The 27,323-nt window shown below is 42.2% G+C and overlaps 1 protein-coding gene across 7 annotated transcripts in view; it reads right to left on the reverse strand.

Moving 5' to 3' along the window:
* The window catches only part of TAFA5 (TAFA chemokine like family member 5), a 628,888-nt gene that overhangs the window by 436,893 nt on the left and 164,672 nt on the right, over positions 1-27,323 (reverse strand). Inside the window, exon 1 of one of the 7 annotated variants that reach the window (XR_003998542.1) lies at positions 1,889-3,657. The exons of the other annotated variants lie outside the window; for them this stretch is intronic. The gene's annotated coding sequence lies outside the window, so the exon portion shown is untranslated. Of the gene's footprint in view, positions 1-1,888; positions 3,658-27,323 lie in introns of those variants that run through there. 7 annotated transcript variants of the gene reach the window in all.

The following is a 27,323-nucleotide window of genomic DNA, read 5'->3' on the forward strand; positions in this document are numbered from 1 at the left end:
GTCAAAATGCCAATATTAAGATTAACCAAAATAAATGCATTCAGGCTGAGAGCTAATATGATACAAACAATCCAGACTTACACTCTTTATACAGCTCTCTCTGTGTGTCTATTCAAAAAATGGGATGAAAATACATTTTGTCCACAGAAATACACAGACACAGTTAATAAATTACCCTACAGGCTCGGAAACACATCAGTTTCATCTAATCAATTCACAACAATAGGACCATAAGTATTGGTGGGAAAAATAATGCAAAATGTGCTAAAATACTTGGTTGGGTGGTCACTGATTCCTTCATTAAAAAAAGAAAAAGAAAATGCAGTTGGTAGTTAATCTTTCTGGCTAACAATGCTAAAGAATACTTTTTTTTAAACTGTTATAAAAGTCCTCCTTCTTACCAGATTATTTACAGTAATGAAGGTGTCAAAAGATAGTAGTGAAAGACAGCATAAAATTGCAAAACATGAAGGCAAATACTAACAAAATTAGCCTGAAATGAATGGCAATATATTCTTTTTTCCACAATGTCCTTAAAAGAGTCACCTAATTAGGCAGAAAATATATGAATCTGCTATTATGCTAATTTGTATGAATATTAAATTAATGAATATCAGGGAGGCACATAACAATTAAAGCATCTGTAGACCTCTTAAAAGAGAAATATTTGGCTAACTTCTTAGTGTAGGTAGCTATACAAATAGCTCTTCTCCCACAACTAACCAAATCAGCCCTGATGCTTTCTTAGTTTACAAATGTTTTACCAAATGTACAGTACTTCCTGGACTGATTCATGTAAATAACACACCAGTAGAGATCTTCCAGCGGCTGCAACACTGTCACTCTGACCAATCTTGAGTGAAACTTTGTCCCAGTCACACAAGACTTGCTTTACATTTGGTACAGCAAAGACTCTAACCTACGCTGGTTATCACTGTTCAGTCATGTACTGAGATATTTAGTCATGTGAAGGAAAAAAACCCAGCTCGGATCCCAAAACACAACCAAGTAAATTGCAAGCGTTTTGACAACGCTGCAGTAGTTTACAAAGCAGCAGCAGATCGCATTCCCCCTCTTCCCCCCAAAAAAATTGTATGCGCCCCTTCAAACTGCATTTGTATCAGAATAACCAACTGAATCATTATTTCAGCAGAAAAAATGGGTTAGTTTCCTTGGGGGTGGGGCGGTTTGAACCGAAGGTTTCCTTCGCCGGAAAACGTCCTGTATCCACTTAACCAGAATGCATCTTACATTTTTTTGTTTCCTTAAGGAAACAAAACATTTTCTCCGCCGATTTGTGATGGTGATTTTCTGAACACAGCAATGGAAAAAACAAGAACCCTGGAACCATGCAAAAGGCCTCTGCCAGTTTTAGGGCACCGAGGAGGAAAAGGAAGGAGCCGAATGCCCAGAATTTGCTCTGCTCTGCCCTTTCCACAGAACTTTAGTGCCATCTATTGAAAATATATTGAATTTAAAAAGAAAAAAAAGCCACCTATTGATGTGATATAAAAATAAGACATCTACTTGTGGGGTTTTTTGGTTTATTAATACCCAAACGATGACTAGTGATCCTCGGTCTTCGTAACAGCAGAAAATCTTGTCCATGCGCTAAAATATCTCATTGAAGCCAGGAGACACTAAAGCTCAGAGAATGCACACATTATGTGTGTGTGTGTATATATAAAAATATAAAAATCAGGAATGCAAGCCTATATCTAGCTACCTTCTAAATAAAAACGAGCGGTTTTAAAGGGAGGTGGGGGAGAATACAGTAGAGCCAATGCTGTAGCTAGAACATACTGGAAACAATAAAAAAAATTAAGGCACCTAGTAAGAGACCTTCGCGTTGAAAGAACAGGGTACGTAGACATGCAGACATAATTACCTTCTTTAAGGAACTGTGAGTGGATGACAAATATAAGAAAACAGCAGAGAGCTGCTCCTGCTAATGCCCATAAAGCTTTCAAGAGCTGCATCTCGGTTTGAAACTCAGTAAATATCCAGAAAGTCACACAATGAATCTCCACAGCGATGCATCAACGTTTCCCCTTTTGCGCCAGGCTCGGCTGCTCCCCAAGCAGTAACCACACTTCCGAGAGCGAGAGAGAGCGCGCTCAGGGTTTGGGGAGGAGGAGTGAGTGGATTTACAACAAAGTCTCAAGCAGCAGCAGCACCATGATCTTCTTATGGACAGCAGCACAGAGGAAGCTGGGTCTGGGATCCATGAATCAGCTTTCTGTTTCCTCGTGAGTTGAGCAGCATTGACGGTTGGGAAGGAGGGAGGAAGCAAATCTGGGCAGAATTGCGCAATAGCTCCCACACTGCTCCGGTGGGGGTTGTTGCTGCTGCTGCTCCTGCTCCTGGTGGTGGTTCAGTGACTGCTCCGGCTCAGCAGTGCTGGGAATGCGGGAGCCAGGCTGATCTTTCTGGGGCTCCGGGGAAGCCAGTGCACCATCGCCCGGCTTGCTGGGTTACCTGTCCGGTGTCTGTGGAGAAGGGGGAGCGTGGGAATGGGAGGGGAAAATCTCTCTTTACTACAACTTCTCTAACCTGATGTTCACAATCTGAGCCACCTACCAGGCTTGGAGACCTTATCCCATTCAGAGCAACTCCATGTACCCTGATATCCCGGGGAAGTGTAGGTACTAGCGGGCCGCGGTGCAGCTCCTGGCTTGTGCTGCCTTGCAAAGCCGCTTGCCTTCCCTTGGGCTCTCTCCTCCCGCTGCCTGATTCCCTCTTCGTCAGGATCCAGCCAACAGCCGGGATGGGGAGCCCTCCCCTAGAAAGGCTGCTGTGAGCCGGGGCCGGAGACCTAGTTCACTTGGCCGCCTCCGGATTGAGGAGGGGTTGCATAAGTCTCTGTGCGCTTTTCCTGCTGCACCCGCAAAGCGCTTTCCAAACAGGTAGCTGCCGCAAAAGAAATCTCAGCCTACAGGTTGATGCCTCCGTAGCAATCTCTCTCCTGCGCGCGCACACATACAGCCCCCAACAATGCAATTCCCAAGCTTGGGGTGCTGCTGCCGCCGAGGGGGGACAAGCGGGCGCCGAATGATCACAGCGGGTCGTTGGCGAGGAGCAGCTCCCAGGCTGTCGGTTTTGGGATGCTTTCTGGAGGAGAAGAGGGAGGAGGGCTGGGTAGTTGCTGGCTGGCTGGCGGCAGAGAGGAGCTGATTTGTGAGCTTCTGCCCGATGGGCGCTCAGAGGTTGGAGCTGCAGACTGGGTGTCTGGATGGGCTGCACGCTGTAGATCTTCCACTCCGTCTCGGGTGGAGTTGGGTTTAGGCACAGCCCGGGGCTCGCTCACTCGCTTGAGCGCTTCCTTTTGGGGTCGCGTTAGTCCTCTAGGCTGGGCGTCTTGGTGGAGACAAGCTCCCAGGGAGTATCGGGGTTTGTCGGCTAAGTCTGGCTGGGCGCACGCAGCGGCTTTCGGTATCTCTCCGGGTGCGTGGGGAGCGGAGGGCTGGGTGCCTGGAAGGTGCAACCTCCCAGGGTGTAGCTGGGTGGCTGGACGGCCGCACGCTGAAGATCCCCCTTTCTGGGTGTATTTGGGTTGCCGCAGGCTGGGTGCCTGTAGAGACGCAAGCTGCCTGCCTGAGCTGGGGCTGTGAACTGGGCACCTGCCTGCATACAAGCTCCCTGGAGGTACTTCGGCCGGGGGAGATCGGCGGCGGTAGCACCTCAACGCGCCCAGTCCCGGCCCCGCTCCGTCGCATTTAAACCCTGCCGGCTTCCCCTCGCAACTTTCCCCGATTTCGCTCCCCGGGTGGCAGTGAGCATGCCCGAGAGCTGAGCCTGCGCGGCGCTCAGCCGGCGCTCAGCCGGCGCTCGCCGTCCGGATCCGCTCCCCGCCGGGTAGAAGAGGGGCAAGGTCAGGCAGGGAGGTGTCGAGAGGCAGAGGCGGGGGCGGGCAATGAGCAACCCTGTGGGCAAAGGAACCAAAGCAGGGGGAGAGAAGCGAAAATGTGAGAGAGGAAAAGGCTAAAGGAGCAAAGACCGGGGTGCCGGGGGGAAAGTGGGTCCAGAAGTGGGGCAGCTAAACAAGATGGGAGGAGGGAGCAGAGACGAGGGAGGGGATCAGAGGAGTCAACATGGAGGAGAAGGGTTGGATCTGTGATGATCGCACTTGTCCTTCCCTTTTCTTCCTCCCCACGCCTCTTCCTTGCCCGTGGAGATAATCTTCCAACCCACTACTGAGAAGCAGGGGACAAGCCCGTCCTCAACTCTTTTTTTCTAGGGGCGGGGGTAAGGACGGGACCGATTATTTCAAGTGCTGATTCTAGACCCACCCTGTTGATGCTGGCAGCTAGGGGAAAGGCGCCGCATCGGCCTTTCACTGGTCACCCTTTGCCCCTTAGAGAACCTGTGATTCAATCTCATTATTTGACACCTGTAACGTACTGTGAGAGCGCTGGCTAAAGGCAGCACTAATAGGAAGCCGCATTGTATAAAACAACCCAAACCCTGCAAGCATATGAGCAATGTGAGTCCTCATCGCTGGTAACTCTATAGATTAAACTGACCCTTTAATTACCACTAGAATGCCATGCCCGTTCAATAAGCAACAGTTATTTTAGTTAGACTATTTGTCTCTGCTTTTGTACAGTTTTATTGTAATATGTCAGTGATTAATATTTTCACAGGGATTTAGCGAGGACTGAGAATAAAACTCATCCAATGATTTTTAAGGTAGAATTAAACTAAGAAAATAATCTTAACAATTAGTGGTGTTTTGATCTTTTTGTTAAATGTTTAAAATGTAGCCTGTAGTAGGTGCTTCCATATATTTACAAGCCTGTGGAAAGACAGCTTTACTCCATCTTAAATTAGAGATAAATTAAGTGTTGGTGAGCAGCTGTCTCTTGTTGTTGACGGTGCTTGGGATACAGTCTGTTCTCTAAGCTTTTTGGTTCTTCAGTGACAAACAGTGGAGAAACTTTAAAAATGTCTATCCTTTCTTCTTCTTTTTTTTTAACTTCATACAACTGCTATATCCCTATAAACCCATTTGCTACCCTCATTTAAGATATTCAAAGATTGTAGTTTCACAGCAGCATTATAATTAAATTTGAAATGTTCTATTTGTAAAACCTTTCATTCAGAACTGTACCTACAGATCTGAAATATACCACATCTGCTTTCAGTTCAGTTTGTGGTGTTTTTTTAATGTATGAAGAAAATCCATGAATTTGTGTTGTAACATTATGAATACAATTGAAATAACTTTTGAGTTTTAGTAATTGGATAAAAATAGCTCAGAAATGTTTTTTAAAATGCATCAAACTTGGAATGTCTGAGATCCAGAAAGAGCAATGTGGTCCACAAATTTGAAAATAATGGGTTTGGAGATAAATATTTTGAAAAATCATGTGCTATACATTTCTTTCCTTATTAGAAAGTTTATACAAGGACATACTCCAAGAGGGTCAAAATCTCCTCTTAGTTGCACCTGGGTAAACCCACTGAAATCAATGGGCCTAATTCATCTTGCTTTTAAACTGGTTTAAACTGGTGTGACTATTTAAGGGCTACTCCTCATTTAGGGGCTAATCCAAAGCCTACTGAAGGTTGTAAAAAGACTCCTATGTACTTCAGTGAACTTTGGAGTGTATCCTACGCTATTAAGAGATCAGAATTCAAACTCAGTGAGAGCAAAATTTGTATAGAACTCACATTGTAGAAAGCTATTAAGTTTCATAGCAACAAGAGTTTCTGTAGGAAATCCCATTTGGGAGGAAAGTGGTATCTGGCATGCTGTACTAAATATGGTTCAGCAAGTTTATATATTTTCTAAGTATCTTGGACCTTTCAAGCAGAGTGAGTCCTACTCAAAAATAGCCCTGACCTTTCAACATGTCATCTGCATAGAGGTATATAAAATTTTAAAGATAATGGTATAGCTAACTCAAATAACAATATTGCAAATGCCCAGTGTAGCCATATATGAATAAATCCCCCTTTTAGAAATTTTCCTGTGGTGGTCTATCAAGAGCAGGCAGAAGGTGGGGGGCAAGATTTGGTGTGTCACCCGAGTGGAACAGGCCATAAGAACAACTATGCAGAGCTATCTGTACAGATGTCCAAAGCTTCCATTGTAGTGCTGCCCCAGGTAGCACAGATGCAATGGAGCAATGTGTTCTGGGGATATGCCCAAGCTGTGGCTGCTATCAGGGACCCTAACCTCAGCCTCTATTTACTTTTCCGATTAAACTCTACAGAATTTATGGGGAGATGATGATGAATCCCAATCCCCTCCCCTACAAAGATGAGCGAAGGAGATAGTGTTGCAGAAACATCTCAACTGCACTTTCATAGAAGTGAGAGATCCCCAAGCAGAAGGTACTCTCTAACCACAGAGCTGGTGGGGGGTGGAAATGTTTCCCCTGGATGTTGTCAGGGAGCAATCCAAATGAGTATTTGACGTGTGTTTATCCAGCTGCATGGAAGATAATAGATCCATATAAAATTTCCAATTTTTCTTTTCCCTTTTTTTAAGAAACACAAAGGCCTGGTAAAAATTGTATCCAGATCAGCTCATTTTTTTTTCTTACATCCCATACAATTTGGTAGTGATCATCCTACTACAGTATTATAAAACCACCATAAAAAACTCAGGAGCAAATTTTTTTTTCTGTTTAATTCTGTAGGTTCATAGACTATGAGTAAGGCTACATTTTAGTGATGGGTATTTTTAGTAAAAGTCATGGACAGGAAATGGGCAGTAAACAAAAATTCACAGCCTGTACTATACCCCTTACTAAATCTTGGGAGTGCCGCAGGTGCTCATGGGGATGCCACAAGTGCTGGGGAGATGGCCCAGGGGGTGCTGCAAGTGCTCGGGGGGCGGGGGCGGTTAGCGAGGCTGGCAGCCTCCCTACCCAGCTTCTTGGAAGCGGTGACATGTTCTTCCCTAAGCTCCTAGCTCCGTGTGCTGCCAGCTCTGCAGCTCCCATTGGCCGGGAACAGCGGACAATGAGAGCTGTGGGGGAGGTGCCTGTGGGCAGAGGCAGCATATGGAGCTAGGAGCTGAGGGAAAGGGAGAGACATGATGTCAATTCCAGGGAGCCCCCCTAAGATAAGCACTGCCCAGAGGTCTCACCCCCTCCCATGCCCCAGCCCCCCACCCTAAGCCCCCCACCTCCTCCTGCTGCTGGTGGGGGGGGGCAGGGGCTAGAGATTGCCCCAGCAGTGGCCAGTGCAACTGGCCCAGGGGCTGTCTGAGCTGCTCAGGAGTCTGAGGCCCAAGGGCTTTCTGAGCTCACTTCAGAACTCACGGTCACAGATTCCGTGACGCAGACACAAATTACTGTTTAAAATGTGTACTTTATTTCCAGTCTCTATTTGTCTTCAACTTCCAGCCATTGCTATAGTTTTGTCTGCTAGACAGAAGAGCAAATATTCCCCTCCCCCTGCAGGTACTCTATAGACTTATAGTCCTTAATCTTCTCTTTGTTAATTAGATATACTCAAGGAGCTCAAAAACTAAGGCATGTTTTCTAATCCTTTAATCATTCTTATGGTTCTTCTCTGAACCTCTCCCATTTACCAGCTATACCAGGGTGTAATGCCTAGTTAGTACATGTATGAAAGGAGCCCCATGTAATTCTTTACAGATGTCTAGGTGGTACACCCTTAAGAGAAATGAAAGAGGTAGCTTGAGCTTTGGTAGAATGGGCCCTAACTCCATGAAGAGGGGAAGTTCTTCTTTGTTCACATCAAAACAGGATGCAGCTCAAAATCTCTTACAACAATTTTTGTGAGGAGATTGCCTCCCCTTTCTTCTGCTCAGTGATGAAAATGCTTGGGGGTTTTCCTAAAGAAGGACTTTTTCCTCTGCAGGTAAAACACCAGTGTTCTACAGGCATCCAGAGAATGGAGCTTCTTGTCTTCTCTAGTATGAAGTTTAAGATGGAAAATGGGAAGATGCATGGGTTAATTCAAATCGAAATCGGAAATATCCTAAGATGAACGTGAGCTGCAAACTCAAAGACATCTTATATTTGTGGAATGTAATGTATGGAGGGGATGCCATAAGTGAGGTAGTGGAGGTAATTGCTGTCAGGAAATCTGCCTTTATGGAAAGATGTAGAAGAGAGCGTGAAGCTAACAGCTTAAATGGTGGATTCATAAGCTCTGACAGTACCAGATTAAGGTCCCAATTCAGTGATGCAGTTGATAATGGAAGAAAGGTTCTGAGAAGGTCTTTCAAAAACCTCATAGTCATAGGATGGGTGAATGAGCAATTTTCTATTGGAGGATGAAAGGCATTAATTATTGCCAAATATACATACAGTGTGCTGATAGATAAACCAGATGTCTTTAATGCTAACAGATGCTCCAGGATAATAGGAAAGTCTGCCTCCCGTGGAGGTTCGTGATGGTGCTAGCATCAGATAGAGAACTACTTCCATTTGGCCATATAATATTTACTTACAAAGAATTTCCTACTGTTATTGTGGATGGACTGGATCTCCTGAGCATGACTTCTCTACATTAGTCATCCATCCAAATACCAAGCTGTGAGATGGAAAAGCACTGGGTTGGATGGATGGTCACTCTTATCCTAGATCAGAAGATTTGGCAGCAGTTGTAAATGTATGCCTTAGGGGGCAGGGAAGGGTCAACTGGAAGATGGAGGTGAACTAAAATGAACTTGGTCACCAAGGCACCACTAGAATTAGTGTCATTTTATCTTGCGGAGGACCCAGTAAGAAGGGTATAGGTGGGAATGCGAACAGTGGTTCCAACCACTGCACCAAGAATGTGTCCTCTTGAGCTGCATATGAGAAGACTAGATACTTGTTTATTTGTGATGCCAAGGAGTTCCACTGTCAGAAGATGCTCAGTACTACTGAGTTACGGTGTTCGCAGTTGTGGTCTCTGTAGAGGTGTCTGCTGAGATTGTCCAATGAGGTGTTTGTTATCCCTGGAAGGTTAAAGCAGTTTGACCACTTCTGTGCTAAGAGGGGTGGACCTCATACCCCTCTACTTGTTTATGTTGTCACGTTGTCCAACATGCCCAGAACATGTAGATTATGTATGAAAGGGGAAAAAAAAACCCAGGGGATTTATCCGTAATTACTGTAGTTGAGATGAAACAAAGGGAACTCCTATAACACACAGGTTTTTCCACCAGGTGAGAGCTGTCAGGATGGTCTAGGGAATTGATACTCCTTTGCCTAGAGAATCTCAGTCTGGGATGTAGACTGTCTTTAACCAATTCCTGAAGACACTAAAGATGTTCAGGCATGACTAAGCTGTTGTCTGAGTGCTCAGGCAAAGTTGGATGTTGAAGTCTGTGAGGAATCTGCACTGAGGTAAGAAAGCTCTAGCTAAAAGAGAATCCAGAGTTGCTCCAATAAAATCTATAATTTGGGGAGAGGGGATTAAAGTGGACTTTTTTAGGTTTACCTGGAATCCTAAAGATTACAGGAGGCTGAGGAAGGTGAGAATTCTCTACTGAACTTCCCAAGATGACCTCCATGTAAGCAGGCAGTCGTCAAGGTAAGGAAACCAGCTGCCATGGCAACAGAACTACATTGATACTATGGAGAGTACCTTTGTGAAAAAACTTGTGGCCTCTGAGAGATCAAAAGGGAGAACTCTATCCTGGTAATGATTTAGGCCCACCATGAAGCTCAGGAATTTCGTGTGCACTGGGTGAATATCTGCGAAAGTAGGAATCTTTTAAATCAAGAGCTGCATACCAGTCACCTTATTGGTGACTTCAACTGGTGTACAGGGGTCAGAGTGTTCAGGAGTGGCTTGGGGCCTTGTGAAGAGTTCCATGAGGTCTCTTCAGAGCCAGAATTCATTGGAATGCTGCATTTGAGAAGTGTAGGCACAACAGATCTCTCACTTAGAAGCAAAGTGAGACTCCCTGAGACAATACAAGCAGAAGTAGTGTAGATGGCTAATCAGAAAGACCATAGGGCAGGCCACACAGGAATTGAAGTCCAGGATCTTAGGCATACTAAATGCCTGGACAGGAAAGAGGGGAAAGTGGGGGGAAGGGCTCTTTAGCCCCCAAAACACTATCAACTAACTAATTTTAGTGTCTAGTTTAAAAGGGAAAAAAATCAACTATTTTCATAGCAGGAAAGTCGATGCTAGCAAAGCTGTGAACACTGAGGAGATCCATCTCGGACCAGAGTGGCTGAAAGGAACTGGAAGTGTAGTTGGTCTGCAGCACATTGAGGTCCACATTTGCAATGTGCATCAACAGATGCTGCTGTTGAAGAATCTTCTGGTCTCAGGTACATGGAGTGCTTGTGCACGCACAGGGAACACCCAGCAGGATCACCACTCAAAGAACTCTGGTATTTTGCAATTTAAAAAGGTGTTTCAGTTCTTTGAAATTACTGCAGGGCCATTTTAAGATCCCCCTACTCATACCTGTAACACTGGTCTACAATTTTTGAGAAGTCGTCTGCTTCAGAGATAAAATGTGATATTTATTATGTATTTTGATGTGCTGAATTCAAATATGACAATTAAAACAACTGATTGGCTACTGTTTCTGAGATATTTAAGTTTTTACATTTTATGTCTATGTATATTGTGTAGATAATAGAGTTTTAATCATAAATTGTAAACCTAGGTCTTTTCATGTGTTTATGGTTGCTTTACATGATAATATTTCACCTGTCCTGTTTATGTAACACTTTAAAAATCAGCAAAAGGGTTATAGAAATAAAATTTATTATGAAACAAAAGGCAAAAAACTGTTATGTACATAGTTTAGTCCTATTCAGTGTCTGCTCGGCGCTTCTTGGCTTATCTCTTGTATTCATTAAATGGAGCATCTCTTGTCACTGTCCAGCAATAGTCTGCAAGCATTGAGGGGCTCCATTTGCCCTGATAGCCTGCCAGGAGATTCCACTGCTGTAGTCTGGAGCCCAACAGCTCTGCCTTACTCTTGGGTAGTTCCAAATCCCTGACAAAGTCATTCAGTTCACCTTGTGTTAGGAGGTGTGGTTCCGAGGAGGAGGATGGGAGAAAACGTGGGTCCTGTGACATTGATGGTTCAGGACCAGAAGTTTCATCCTCTTCCTCTTCCTCGTCTGACTCAAATGAGAATGATTCTGGTGCATTAGGAACCTGCAGTCCTTCTCCGTGGGGTACTGGGCGTATAGCTGATGGAATGTTTGGTTAATGCACAGTCCACTTTTTCTTCTTTAACACACCTTTCCCAACTGGAGGCACCATGCAGAAGTAACAATTGCTGCTATGATCTGTTGGCTGTCTCCAAATCATTGGCACTGCAAAAGGCATAGATTTCCTTTTCCTGTTCAACCACTGGCCAAGATTTGTTGCACAAGTGTTGCAGCATATGTGTGGGGCCCACCTCTTGTCCTGATCTCCAATTTTGCAGCCAAAAGAAAGGTGAGAGGCTTTCTTAACCATAGTGGTTATACTGCGCTTTTGTGATGCAAAAATCACTTCACTACAAACATAGCAGAAGTTATCTGCACTGTTCACACAAGTACGAGGCATCTCTGCTCACTTTGGCTAAACAGAAATGTATCCCTTTGCAAAATCAAACACTGACAAATAAGAGAGCACCACACTGTATGATTTCTAGAGCTGATATAGGGCAATTTGTTCAGCAGAGTGATGGGTTAGAGCCTTCACATACTTTGGTATGAGCATTAGATTATCCTTTCCCACCTTTTACTGTAATCTGGCCAATTTGGATATCATAGTATAAAAAATGGAGAGAGAGTGTGAATGTGTGTGTGAAAATTCTTCTAATTACCCTGCATAAATTAATTCATCCACCCCTTAAGTAATTTTTGTTTCTGTCCTCAGAATCCCTTACAATTTTTAAACATCTGTCTGCTACTGAGATACTCAGAACTATACAGGGTGATCTGAAGATTGGGCCAGATCTCCAGCTAGTGCAGTGGTCCCCAGCCTTTTTCATCTGGCGGGTGCCAGACGATGAGCAACGGAGGACTGTGGCCATGGACGAGCATCCGCTGAAATGCCGCAGACAAGCGGCAATGTCAATAGGCATCACCGCCAAAATGCCAACAAGCAGTGTCATCCAGAGGCGTCACCGCCGAAATGCTGCCAAATCGGTGGCATTTCGGCAGTGACACCTCTGGATGACGCTGCTTGTAGGCGGCATTTCGGCAGATGCTCATCCACTGGCCAGTACGTGGGCACACTTAGATGCCCTGGCAGGTGCCACGGCACCCACGGGCACCATGTTAGGGACCTCTGAGCTAGTGAATATCAGGATGGAGGGGGGCATGGATCAGCATTCACATTGCATTCCCCATCAGTACCTGGCCCAAGTCCGGAAGCTAATGATTCAACCAGCAGACCAAATTTGGTGATGAATCCTAGACACGTGCCACCTGAGGCACATTGCGTGTATGCTAAGAAGATGAAGAAGCATATCAACATAGTTTTACTGAAAAAATACCTTAAAGAAGCTCTGTCAGATTTCCCTGATCTATGACATGATATACATGCATCTATCATATCAGATTACAAGTTCACATCTGTTTCAACATTCTATGTCTATTTGACAATTTTTTCTCTCTGTGGCTTCCTAAACATTCCTCCCATTTTCCCTTCACTTCACTTAAGTGGGTGCTACATTAATAAGCTCTATGTTATTTCCTGACAGTCCAGACCACCAATTTATTTATTCTTGCAAAGTTCATATTCTTAAAGGGGATTCTGTAGCTCAAATTCTAGAATAGTCAATATAATCACCTACTCCTTTATTAAAGGGCCAACTTTTTATCTAGTGTTAATTCTTTCTGAGACATTTATAAAATCTCTTCTTGTTCTTCTTACTCCTTTTGGATAGCATAAACTCATTGTGCTGTTTTGCTGCTCTTCTCTTGTCCCTACAATATTTAACTGACTTTCTATTCTGGGTTAAATCTCATTCCTTCTCTTTATTTATAGAGAAAGAACTGTGCCAGCAGATTTTTGTCAGGGGGACTGTTGCCTACTGGGATCTCATTTGACTTTTTCACACATAACAGCCATCAGTTAGAAATAATTTTTGTCCACTATTGATGAAGGATGTATTTGAGCTGGCTAAGAATAGGTGAAAGGGTCTATAGCCCATAATGAGCCTTTGAGACATACATTGAGAGGGAGGGATAGCTGAGTGGTTTGAGCATTGGACTGCTAAATCCCAGGTTGTGAGTTAAATCCTTGAGTGGACCATTTAGGGATCTGGGGCAAAAAAGTCTGTCAGAGATAGTACTTGGTCCTGCTAGTAAAGACAGGGGATGGGACTCAATGACCTTTCAAGGTCCCTTCCAGTTCTATGAGATAAGTATATCTCCATTTATTATTATTAAATTACAAAGCAATGAAAACCAGGACATGACCAAGATGCCAGGCAAACTTACTACGATGTTGCAGTAAAACTACACTACCATATGTCTTCCTCTTCTATGTTGTAACCATAGAACACCTTCCACCCAGCCACCTCCCTTACAATCATTCAAATCCTTAATTCCTCACTTCTGTTACATTGCCTATTTATTTTTATTATTTTGTAATATTTTTATGCTTATTCTATAAAACATCATCTACCCTTTCCACTAGGTACTCTGCAACCTACTTAAAACAGTTTTAAAAACATATTACTATGCCTAATAGACATAAATAATAACTTAGCAGCTGAAGACATACTTAGATATTTACAGTCTCCTACAGGAGTCCTCCACATCCCTCCCCACCTAGGGGAAACAAATGGGCCTCACAGAATACAGTGAAGGTTGCTGAACTAGGAATACTTCAGACTGTGAGAGGATGGGGAATGAACTGCACAGCTAAGGGGCCATACCCACCAACTGTCCCATCTCTTATACAAATGGGGCTCCAGCTTAGGCTACCTTGTGATTTTAAGGTGGCACTATGACATAGGAAGAGATGCAATATTTAAGGTAAGCTATCTAACCCCTTTAGGGCTTTATACATCAGCAATACAAACATCTTACATTTTAGCCATTACTTAAAAGGCAGTCAGTTCAGATCCAAAAGCACTGGTGTCATACTCCCAGTGAGTTTATGGGTATGTCTACACTACGGGATTACTCCAATTTTACATAAACTGGTTTTATAAAACAGATTGTATAAGGTCGAGTGCACGCAGCCACACTAAGCACATTAATTCGGTGGTGTGCGTCCATGTACCGAGGCTAGCGTCGATTTCTGGAGCGTTGCACTGTGCGTAGCTATCTCATAGTTCCCGCAGTCTCCCCTGCCCATTGGAATTCTGGGTTAAGATCCCAATGCATGATGGTGCAAAAACAGTGTCACGGGTGATTCTGGGTAAATGTCGTCACTCATTCCTTCCTCCATGAAAGCAACGGCAGACAATCATTTCGCATCCTTTTTCCATGGATTGCGCTGGCAGACCCCATAGCATGGCAACCATGGAGCCTGTTTTGCCTTTTGTCACTGTCACTGTCACAGAATGTGTACTGGATGCTGCTGACAGAGGCGGTACTGCAGTGCTACACAGCAGAATTCATTTGCCTTTGCAAAGTAGCAGAGATGGTTACCATCCCTACTGCACCATCTGCCATTGTAAACTGGAAATGAGATGACAGTTATCAACCATTTTGTACCGTTTGCAATTGGAAATTGGCGATGATGGCTATCAATCATTTCGTACCGTCTGCTGCTGTCATGGGTACTCCTGGCTGGCCTCGCTGAGGTTGGCTGGGGGCGCATGGACAAAAATGGGAATGACTCCCTGGGCCATTCCCTTCTTTATGTTTTGTATAAAAATAGAGTCAGTCCTGCCTAAAGTATGGGGCAAGTCTACTAGAGAGCCAGAGAGCACAGCCGCTCTGGATCAGAGCCCCAGAGATCCCGCAGAAATGATGAGCTGCATGCCATTCTAGGGGGTGCCCCTGCAACAACCCCACCCAATGCTTCCCTCCTCCCCCAACCCTCCTTGGCTACCATGGCAGTGTCCCCTCATTTGTGTGATGAAGTAATAAAGAATGCAGGAATAAGAAACACTGACTTTTTAGTGAGATAAAATGAGAGAGAGGCAGCCTCCAGCTGCTATGATAGTCCAGGCAGGACATTAAAGGGTGCGGGGGAGAGAAGCACAGCCTCCTGCTGCTATGATAGTCCAGGGAGTACAGAATCTTTTCTTAAGACATGAAAGTGGGGGGGGGAGCTGATGGAGCTCAGGCTCCAGCTGCTATGATGAAGATGGTTACCCAGCATTTTGTACCATCTGCCAGGAATGACAGGGAGTCATTCTCATTTTCATCCAGGCGCCCCTGGCTGACCTCACCGAGGCCAGCCAGGAGCGCTCATGGGCTGATGACGGTTTTCCACCATTTTGCACTGTCTGCCATCAGGAAAGGAAGGGGAGGGGATGCTGCTGTTCAGCGCCGCAGCACTGTGTCCACCAGCAGCATGCAGTAGACATACGGTGACACTGAAAAATGGCAAGAAACAATTTTTTTCCCTTTTCTTTCATGGTGGGGGAGAGGTGGTAAATTGACAAGATATATCCTGAACTACCCCAGACAATGTTTTTGACCCTTCAGGCATTGGGAGCTCAGCCAAGAATGCAAATGCTTTTTAGAGACTGCAGGGACTGTGGGATAGCTGGAGTCCTCAGTCCCTCCCCCCTCCCTCCATGAGTGTCCATTTGATTCTTTGGCTTTCCGTTATGCTTGTCATGCAGCACTGTGCTGAGTTCCTGCTGTGGTCTCTGTCTATCATAGCCTGGAGATTTTTTCAAATGCTTTGTCATTTCGTCTTCTGTAACAGAGCTGTGATAGAACAGATTTGTCTCCTCATACAGCGATCAGATCCAGTATCTCCCGTATGGTCCATGCTGGAGCTCTTTTTGGATTTTGGATTGCATCGCCACCCATGCTGATCGGAGCTCCATGCTGGGCAAACAGGAAATGACATTCAAAAATTCGCGGGGCTTTTCCTGTCTACTTGGCCAGTGCATCCAAGTTCAGATTGCTTTCCAGAGCGGTCACAATGGTGCACTGTGAGATACTGCCCAGAGACCAATACCGTCGATTTGCGGCCACACTAACCCTAATCCGACATGGCAATACCGATTTCAGTGCTACTCCTCTCATCGGGGAGGAGTACAGAAACTGGTTTAAAGAGCCCTTTATATCAATATAAAGGGCCTTGTTGTGTGGACGGGTGCAGGGTTAAATCGGTTTAACGCTGCTAAATTTGTTTAAACGCATAGTGTAGATCAGGCCTATAGTGGCGAGCTGCTCCTTGACTTTGGAACTCATTCCCCTGTGCCTTGTACACCAGGTGGCAGATCTGTTAACTTTGGGGCATGCCAAAAAAAAACCATTTTCTACTCAGGCTTTGGAGGAAGGGGTGGTCAGAGAATGAGGGGAAAGTAGTTGATGGATGTTTATGGGCAGTCCTTTATATGATGTGTTTTAATTTATGGGCTAGGTACCAAAACCATAGAATGGCTCCTTGGAGATACCAGTGTACATTTGAAGATATAAAAAAAATATTAATTTGACAGAACCATCCAAAAGGGTGAATCCCTTACTGAGTAATTTTTGATATTACAGTGGCCTTTTGTCCTTCCCGTCCCCTCCCCCCCCTTTTTTATTTATTTATTTATGACCTTCACTTGTATCATGGGATGGGTGATCACTTACATCCAAGAGGAGCCTACTGAAGCCGAAGCGGGTCTGTGAGGCTGTAAGAGGCTGTCCAGGTGGCTCCAGTTGCAAGATCCGGGCCTCGTTTGAGACTGTATTCAGGGTAGAAAATCATTGCCAATCAGCTCTTCAGGGAAGAGGCCATGGTTGAGATTTTCAGGGATGACTAAGGGGAGTTAGCCACACAAATCCCATTTGAAATTAAAGGAAGTTGAGTGGGTAAATCTAGCTAGCTTTGAAAAATATCAACCCATATCTTTACTGCGACACAGCACTCCTTTGGAGTGCTCAAAATAATAAGTGTCAACAACTAAGCCATCAGAGGTGTAAAAAATTAATCCAGTGCTAGGTCTCATTAATCAAAGAAAAAGAGTGGTTTCCACCATTTCAACTGACTTTTCTGCATAAGTTAAGATAAATCTTTTTAAGGCTTCTTCAGAATTAAAATATAATGGTTTAATTTGTATTAGTCCAACTTGTGATGAGAATTCCATGGCACCAAACATATTACTAATTAAAATGGTATTTGAAACCAAGTTATAACCTGGGGAATGCCATGCAGAATAAGCAATGAGTAAGAGATGGCAAAGTTTTAAGGTGCCTGCAGTGCCTAATGATACACACAATAAAGCAGCGCAGCATAGAAAGGTCTGAAGGTAGGTAGGGAAAGTAAAGTGGAGAGAGCAGGTTCCACATAAGGATGCTCCTTATATGGAAACACGGTTCCACATAAGGATGCTCCTTATATGCCCCGGCATGCCACAGGATGGTAAAACTGTGATGAATGAACTGCAGGGTCTGTGACTAAAACCTTGTGGCTATGTTCAAACCACTGACTTCCCTGCACACCACAAGAGTTGATGATAAGGGGCCATCCAGCCCCTGTAGATTCTTTTGACTCCTTCCCCCAGCATTTCATACTCTGCTGTGTGGGAAAGGGAGCTGCTGCACAAATATGGCATACCTAGGATGGACCCCAGATGCACTGCCACAGTTCTACTGCAATTGAGGTGTGCTGTGCACAACTACAGCTGTGGGAGTGACTGTCCTAGTAAAATGTGAAGCATGCTGGATGGTATTAATGCTGGGTGAGGAAATCTTTTATACAAATCCCTTAGGAACAGTCAAAAAATAGATCCCAAACAATGCTCCCCCGCACTCTTCTGCCATCAAAAAGCAGTTTGAAATTTCTTTGGATTCTTGTAAACTAAAAGGGAAAATACAAATGTTTTCAGAATCACTTTGATTAAAATGTTAAGTGCAAAGCTTTAAAAGAGTTAGTTCAAATCCCCCCAAAAAACCCTAAAAGTAGACCCAAAAATTAACAACAATTAAAATTTAACAAAGAAAAAAGACCTGATTTATTACTGTGTTACTCCAGGTTTATGCCTGTTCAGTTTCACAGGCTTCAGAAGAGCTACACCATCACAAAATGAGTAATACATCAGTAAATAGACCCCAGAAGTTTTAAAATATTAAGTTACTGTTGAGCCTGGGTTCAGGATTTCATTCGATGCCACAACCTTAAATAAGAAAAGGAGGGAGTGGTCTTCAAGTATCTCATTTTAAAATGCAAAAATTTTGTAATTCTATAATATAAAACATTCTATTATACATGAATGGCTTATAAAATGTAATCTATCATTGGGATATTAAAATAAGTAAAGTACTAATCCAATCTCACTGGCTAAATATTACCAAGTAGTATGAGACAACTTTTGTCAAGGAAGAGGAAATAGATTACTAGAAAATAATCTGGGGGTCAGTTCGGGACTCTGTGCTATGAGGAATTTATTAAATGAAGGTCCACACACATATGTTCGTAGTGGGGGTAATGTCTGAATTTGAAGGTTAGCATCACCACACACACACACACACACACACACACACACACACACACACACACACACACACACACACACACACACACACACACACACACACTCCCCTCCTCCTGCTCCCCAACCACACTTTTTCCCCATAGAGTTTGTTTTTGTATGTATCACAGTATCAGCATAGTGAGAGAGAAATCACTAGAGTTAATGAAGATCTATTGTCCTCTTACATTTAGTTTTGGATTTTACAGTTCTAACAGGAGCATTTTCAATGCATGCATACACTATTTTAAAATAGCAAACTTAAAATTACAACAAGAAATGAAGCATCTAAGTTACTGGCATTTAACAAACAACAACAAAAACCAGTTACTGAAATGGTTATGGCCACAATAGTAGAGCAATATTGTGTGTATTAAGCCACAGCCTGCATTGATGAGCAGCACACGGAAGGCATCAACACCAGTGAAAGTTTCACAAGGCATTCTGGTCACTCGGTCAGATTATTGGTGTTTAAAGCATATCCCAAAATAAAGGCTAAGATAGCCCTTAACATGGTGCAACATGCTGGGATTGCTCAACTCTAAATAGGGTAGAAGTCAGGGAGCAGAATCATGGCCCTGCTTTTATTCCACTCTCTTTGGAAGTCTAGTATCATACTATCCAACATAGACTCTCTGGATTTTTGTACTCAACAGCAGAGATTATGGCTGGTCTCTGAGCAAGGGAGAGGAAGCTTCTTGGGTCCTCTTCACCTCACGTGCATACCCAGGCAGGGACAGACACAGAATGCCCCACAGAGACTGTTAGCATTGCTGTTTTGTGAGCCATTGCAAAATGATTATCATATTTCCCAACAACAGTAATATTATACTTTGAATGGTTTTATACAAAAGACAATTTAAATAAATATTAAAGTATGCAAATAATACATCGTAGTTTTCATGCATCCATTGCAGCATGTGGATTAGATTATTAATTTTATTTTTGCAAGTACAACATATTTTTATGTAAATATTTCATGTGGGCTTCAGCCTAAATAATTTGTTGATTAAGATTCCTTTAGAGCTCCAAGTTATAGCCTATTGTCTGAATGATCCATGGATAATGGAGTTATCGAGAGATTTTTAAAGTGTATATTTTAAATCCATAACACAGTGTTTGGAGGATGTGTCAAGGCTCAATGTTTTCCTTACCCAGCTCAAAAGCATCCTGGAAACACCTCAGGCCATTGAGATTTATCCATTCAAAAATATTGTTACAATCTGAATGGAAGATCTATAAATGATTCAAGTGAAATCACTTCTGAAAGTGAAAAAGGAAATGAAACAAAATAAATTATGTTCAAATAATATTAGGGATCTAACAGCCTACAAATCTGAACATTTAGAAATAAGATTTGCATAGTCTTTCCTTATTTTGTGTGTGTGTGTTGCAAGAGGCTGGGAATAGTGTGTATAAACTTGGCTGTTTTTGTGATCATTTTAATTTAATAAAATACACACTCACATTTATACCTAGTACAACTGAAACTAGGAGAAGGCTCTCGCTTTCTTTTTGGAAAGGGATTAACTATTCACATCTGTCTCAAAAGAACAAAAGACAGTACAAATTAACCGTCTAGTTATTGCCTTTTAGTAGTACTCAACCTGTATTAAGTAAAAACTAATTTGTAGGGCCAAGAAAAGTGAGATCCAGGAACAACTTTGGTTTGTTACCATGAGGAAACAGTGAGAGGAAAATATTGTTTCACAAAATATTAATGGAACATCAGGGAATTCTTTAAAAAAGAGAAAACAGCAGTTAAACTGCTATCAGTAATGGCAATTTACTCCTAGCATTTAGAGCAGAGGAAATGCCAAAAATCATCTAACCAGTATCAATTTTCTGTTCCAGCTGAAGAAAGAGGATATTTTAAATATTAAAATTTAATTACCAAGATTTTAAATATCAACCACCTTTTAGACTGTTTTCTATTTTTTTCCCTTAAACATCATGCAAAAAAGTTTTCTCTCTCTCTATTTCTTTCTCACTCTCATCCTCCACACACACACACACACACACTTTCCTTATCATCAGACCTTTCAATCTGACATTTATCTGGGATTTCACTTTTCTTTGGCTCTGATTTTATCTTTCAAGAATACAGAAAAGTTACTGAAGTGGGTGCGTATGTCAGGTAGTAAACTGAAATATTAGATAGTATTGACATGACTATGATTAATTGGACATCGAAGACTATTGCCTGAGAGTTAAGTTTAGTCAGGAGATTAGCAAGGGAGAAGTAGTTTTGTTGATGTAAGAATGTACGACTGGCATCAAACTGAAACCATAGGAACCAAGGTGCTTATTGATAAGGTTGTCCTATCAGAGTAAGAGGCTGAGATCAGTATTTGAGCCCTTGACCCTCCTACTATGAAAAATTATTGCAATGTACTTTGCCATAAGGAAATTGTTCTCATCCTTTTGATAAATATCTAATGTATTTTCTCTGTTGCTTCTCGCATAAAGATGGCACCAAGAAGTCATCTGAATTTGATACAGAAGCCATCAAAATAATAATATATATGTAAAATTCTGAATAGGATTAACTTTTTCCCTTTGCAGATGAAATTTAAGATCAAAACTTTAGAAACAGACATTTACATTTGCATTTCTTTGTGGTGGATCATTTCTGATTGGCTGATTATCTGAGCTGAATTTTGTAGACTGGTGCTCTCTGGTAAACTTCTTGTTCAAACTACATTAATATTCTGTTTATATCACTATCTATTTGTGTGAATGAATACAATGTTATCAAAGAGGATTACCCTGCCACAAAATGTGAAATATCTACCATCTTTGAAGAAGATAAAAATAACCAGGGAAGATACATTATTGTTGGTTTGAATGTTTTTCTGGTGTTTTCTGTTGTTTTACCATAAAATATATTTTTTTCCACAGGAGGATTAAATTATTACGTAGTAAAAAGAAAAAAAATGATTATCTAGAAAGTTGGCAGGAGAAGGATGGATCCTGTGAGTTTTATATTTTTTAAATTATTGTTTTTGAATAGAAGTTTAGTAGTGAGTACATAATTATTGTTAATTGTGTTTCCTACACAACTGATTTAAGAGTCATATTATCTTAGACTTTTGTATGGCTTTCTATGCATCTCTGCATCAAAACTACTACAGAAATTGCATCTTCTGTAATGTATATACCAAATTGGTTGACAGAATGTAAAAAAGATGGCTTGATTAAGCCTTTAGGGTCAGCCCTGGCTATAGGATAGCACCTACATTTTCTTCCAGGAGCAACCTGAGAAAGTGAATGTGAAAGAGAGAAAGTGCATTCCTTCCCTGCTTTTTTATTACTCCCCCCACAGTAAGTTACTGCAGCCTTGAACAGGTTTAACTTAATTTCTTCTTGCACTTGACCAGCTATTCTATCCAGAGTGCATGGCAGAGCAGGGACTGTCATACATTCACTTTCCACTCCTCTCCTCCCACTTGCTGAAGATGAGTGTGTCTAGAAAGCAGGGTTATGTTCCACACTAGACCTGGACCCAAAGATACCAGTAGATCAAACAAGAACTAGGAGGAATTTTCCCCCTTATTCCCCTGCTCAGCCAAGGAACCCAGAAGTATACCCCATAGAGATAATTACAGGTATATCATCAGTCTGGGAAGATATATCCAGTGAATTCCATATGGGTCAGTGTTAGGACCAATACTATTAAATAAATAGTATTATTAATGATCTCTAGGATTCACTTAAATGCACATTTGTGCAAAATTTCAAAGGAAGTCCACAGATGACTGCGATTGCATAACAATCTGGAGGATGTAGAGAGATGAGTGCACTTAAAGAGAATGAGATTTAATTTAGATAAAAGTGTACCATTGCATACTTGTGGGCTAGATGGGGGAAATACCCAGTAAAATGTACAAGGTGAAATTATGCTGCTAACAGTAGCAGCAAGAGTAGACTTGAAAAGTTTTACAAACCAGTTATGCACTCGCCTTATTGTGAGCTTTCATCCAGTTTGTTATTCAAGAGAGTAGTTATCAGCAGCTCACAGTCAAGCTGCAAGGGGATATCAAGTGGGGTCCCACAGGGATCAGTTCTGGGTCTGGTTCTGTTCAATATCTTCATCAATGAGAGTTAGATAATGGCATAGAGAGCACACTGTAATAAACTCAGGACAGACAGCTACAAGGGAGGGGTAGAAACCAGTCTCAGAGGGTTAAAAGACCCTCCTCCCTATCAACTGGGGGGTAACTATGGGTCAATCAGGTTCAGCTGAGAAGGGGTTGCCAAGGTATCAATTAGAATCAGCTAAGAGGGAGCTACTTGAAATTAATTAGGATCGGCTGATTCCAACTAAGGGCTGCCTGAGACGTTTTTAAACCCTCCCTGGGGGGAGAGAGAGAAGAAGCCCTGCTGCCAGGAGGGTAGGAGCAGCAAGACAGCGAGCCAAGAGGCAGTATTCTCTCCCATAAGGGAGACATATACTCCAAAAATGACTGGTGGAGGAAAGGAACAGACTTCCCCTGTGTCCCAAGGGGGACCAGATTACCCAAGCCTCTCTCACCAGGGCTAAAAGCAGCGGAGTCTGGGGAGACCGAGAAGGTGCCTTGCCACAACACTTACAAAGTTTGTGAACGATACCAAGCTGGGAGGGGTTGCAAGTGGTTTGGAGGATAGGATTAGAATTCAAAATGACTTGGACAAACTGGAGAAATGATTTGCTGAACCAGACAGCAAATGTGAAAAATTGGAATGGGGTGGGGGATAATAGGAGTCTATATAAGAAAAAGACCCAAAAATCGGGACTGTCTCTATAAAATCGGGACATCTGGTCACCCTAGGTTTGAAGTAAATAGGATTAAATTCAATAAGGACAAATGCAAACTATTTCACTTCGGAAGGCACAATCAGTTGCACACATACAAAATGGGCAATGAGGGCCTTGGAAGGAGTACCGCAGAAAGGGATTTGGGGGTCAGTGCATCACAAGCTAAGTATGACTCAACAGAATAACACTGTTGCAAAAAAAAATCAAACATCATTATGGGATGTGTTCACAGGATTGTTGTAAGCAAGACACGAGAAGTAATTCTCATGCTCTATTCCATGCTGATTAGGTCTCAACTGGAGTATAGTGTCCAGTTCTGGGCACCACATTTCACGAAAGATGTGCACAAATTGAGAAAATCTAGAGAAGAGCAACAAAAATGATTAAAGGTCTAGAAAACGTGCTCTGAGAGAATATTGAAAAATTGGGTTTGTTTAGTCTAGAGAAGAGAGGACAGAAGTCACATAACAATTTTCAAGTATATAAAAGGCTGTTACATGGAGGGGGGAGAAAAAAAATTCTCCTTAGCCTCTGAGGCTAGGACAAGAAGCAATGGGCTTAAACTGCAGCAAAGATGGTTTAGGTTGGACATTAGGAAAAACTTCTTAACTGTCAGGGTGGTTAAACACTGGAATAAATTCTCTAGGGAGGTTGTGAAATCTCCATCATTGGAGATTTTTAAGAACAAGTTAGACAAACACCTGTCAGGGTTGGTCGAGATAATACTTAGTCCTGCCATGAGTGCAGGGGACTGGACTATATGACCTCTCAAGGTCCCTTCCTGTGCTATAATTCTATTATTCCAATATGTGCATCAAACAAACAAATACCATTTTGGGATGCAGATGGTAAGGGGCCACATTTATCCTGGTGTTACTCCACTGAATTTAATGGTGTAGCCTCTGAGCTAGCACAACCACCCTTAGAAACTGTGTGAGCCAGTATGCCTACCCTGTTCATATCACTTCTTCCATCTTCTCTCTTCCCTGGGGGGCTGGCAGCGGCAAAAAGACTCTGGGCTGTTTGGGTACAGTAAGATCAATAACTGCCTTCTGTTTATTTGGCTGGGAGGACAGAATTTACCAGCTTTCCAATCTGCATGCCTCCTCAGCCTCCCTTATTTCTCCAGCTTTCCAAGGATTCCAAGCCTTTCTCACACAGCAATGTTTTTGTCTGGGATTCCTGGCATTCTCCACACCCTTCCAAATCCCTTAGGGAAGTAAGTTTAGCTGCTGCCATTGGTTTGTACTACTTCCTAAGAGACAACATAAATTTAGAAAGCTACAATCCTTTGACTAACACAGTTTCTCACCCTCAGAGTCCTTTTGCAGAGTTTGCTGATTTTCAGTCAAATCAGGATCCAGATTTTTTTTGAATCACACCCCTCCACCAAGAGTGTTCCTCAGTGATGGATTTCAAAATGTCTTTTTCATTCTTCATATATTTGCTCAATGTCTTCACCCCAGTGACAAGAGAACCCGCTGTGGCTTTAGTCTTTGGCGTCTTCCCATATTGATTTTAGATTGTCCTGGCCTTTCCTGTTGACTTGTATGAAAATGCAGCTTCCTTTGTCTTGGTTTCCCAATGCTTAATTTACAATAAAGGCAGGGAGATATCTAGATTCCCTCCTGTCTGGAAGAAAATCTGTTTATCCCTACCTTTGGTTACAGTCTTTAAAGCATAATATCAGTAAGTATTCATAATTCCATTAACACATTCATTTCACAATATTAGTGACCAATGTGTCACTAGCTTTCATTCAATCCCTTGTAAGACAGTTTTTGGATAAGCACCATGAAAACCATGTGTTAGGTGTAGTGAGTTTGTGAGGCATGAAAGGAGTTGCTGATACATATTATCTGCATCTGAGGAAGTGGGTATTCACCCACGAAAGCTCATGCTCCAAAATGTCTGTTAGTCTATAAGGTGCCACAGGATTCTTTGCTGCTTTTACAGATCCAGACTAACACGGCTACCCTCTGATACTCGATACATATTAGTGAACCCGCAGTTGGCCTCTTCATCACAATCGCCATCCCAGCACACCTACTCTACCCTTTTTAGCTCAAGGTATGCTATGACACATTCCATGTTTGTGTTTATTTTATAGAATGTTTACTCCAAAATGATAAATAATATGAAAGATTATATGTAAACATATAGTAGAGAAGCAGTAGACTACATCATTTTGTAAGAAGTTTGCTTATCACTTTTCTGGTGTCATGACCCATCATTAGTCAAGGGACAGTATTCTGCCCTTGCTGGAAGACAAATGTAAAGATCTTTTCCATATCTAGCTGCTCTGTCCTTATGACAATGATAGAGGTTTACAAATAATTCAGAGTTAAGAGACAGAAAAACAGAGGGGCTTGTAATCGCAGAGCAAGAACTCACAGCATAAAACTAAAAATGGAAAAAAGTGTAGGCGAGACATTTGAACAAACTGTTTAGTTGTGCAGGCAATTAGGCAATGGAATGATTTGCCTAAGAAGGTAGTGGAGGCAATGTAATGAGAAGTGTTTAAAAGTAGGGTAGATATAACATTGGGGAGACAAATACAGATGCAAATCTTCTTCCATGTTTTGAATTAGATGACCCAGGGGGTCTTCTCCATTCAAATCTGTGAATGTGGAACTAATTAGTCTTTGCTTTGGAAATTGCTCTTCAACTCATATCTGTTTACACCTATACTTAATATTAAAGCCAAAGTGCACACCAAAAGGCAGTTTAACCTAACTCTATCATTATAAAAAAAAAGATTTATTTGCAAGCAGCTATGAAAAACTTCCAGAAATAAAGGTTTACTTAGAGAGATGCACATGGTTACAAAATGGACTGCATTACTTTCTAAGTGCTTATATGGACCCCATCACAAAAAAGACTCTTCACAAACATTAATTAATACAGTCTCACAACGGTAGAGAGGTATTATTAGCTAATACACAGAGATATTAAGTGACTTGTCCAAAGTCACACTGCAAGTCTGTGGCATAGCCAAGACCCAAATCCCTGAGTGTCGGTACACTGCCTTACCCGCACCTTTATTCTTCTTCTCTTTTAAAAAAAAAAAAAAGATTTTAAAATAGGCTTCAGATGAAGAATCCCCACTCTCATCTCTTTGTGTAATGTGAATGTCTGCTGTGCTGAAGATCAGACTGCTGACTTAATGACTGAGAAAAAAATCTTTGTTTACCTATTCAGTTCTGAGTCTCTTTGTGATAGCACAAGGTGGCAACACTAATTGAAGGGCCACAGGTCATTGAAACAATGGCACCTCAAATGGGACACACCTGGTACTGAATATGGGGGCAGCAATGGAGGAGCTTGTTGTTCGTCATGCACAGAAGATGAGGATGCACCCATGTGCTTATGTCCTATTGGGGCTCTGAATGATTTCTGACATCAGGATATTTTTCTCCTGCTGACACATTTTTAAATTCTACAGAAAAAATGTCCTATTGGCATGTACTATGATGTACCTCCTGATTTTTGTCTTTACAGCAAGAGGCTGGCTGTTTGCCCTTCATGACTTGTTAAGAATAATGGTGTAATTTAATGAGGGACAAACTAAGCTCTCAGTTAAACTGAGAGAACTGTGAGTTTGTAATCAGTAGGTTTACCTTTGTATTTTAGACAGCAGAATTCGGCTCATAAACTGAAATTTATCATCATGCAGACATATTAACCGGAAAGCATTAAATGATCCAGAATAGTGCTTATATATAATGGACACATTTTCAGTCCTTAACAGAGCCAACACTTTAATGAATCTAGAGATTTGATGAAATGATAACAATTCCTCAGAGCACAGATATTTTTAACAAATAATCTTTCTTCTGGGAAAAAAAAACCATGCATTGCTCAAGACTCAGGAGTTTTAGAAACCTGATCTAGTTACTAGAACTTTGTAGTTACATGAAATCATTTAGATTTTAAAGAAACAATAAAAAGTGTAATTAGTAAATAAGTGCAAGTTTAGCTCAGCAA

The sequence above is a fragment of the Gopherus evgoodei genome, chromosome 1 (assembly GCF_007399415.2).
Source record: "Gopherus evgoodei ecotype Sinaloan lineage chromosome 1, rGopEvg1_v1.p, whole genome shotgun sequence".
NCBI classification, from domain to species: domain Eukaryota; kingdom Metazoa; phylum Chordata; order Testudines; family Testudinidae; genus Gopherus; species Gopherus evgoodei.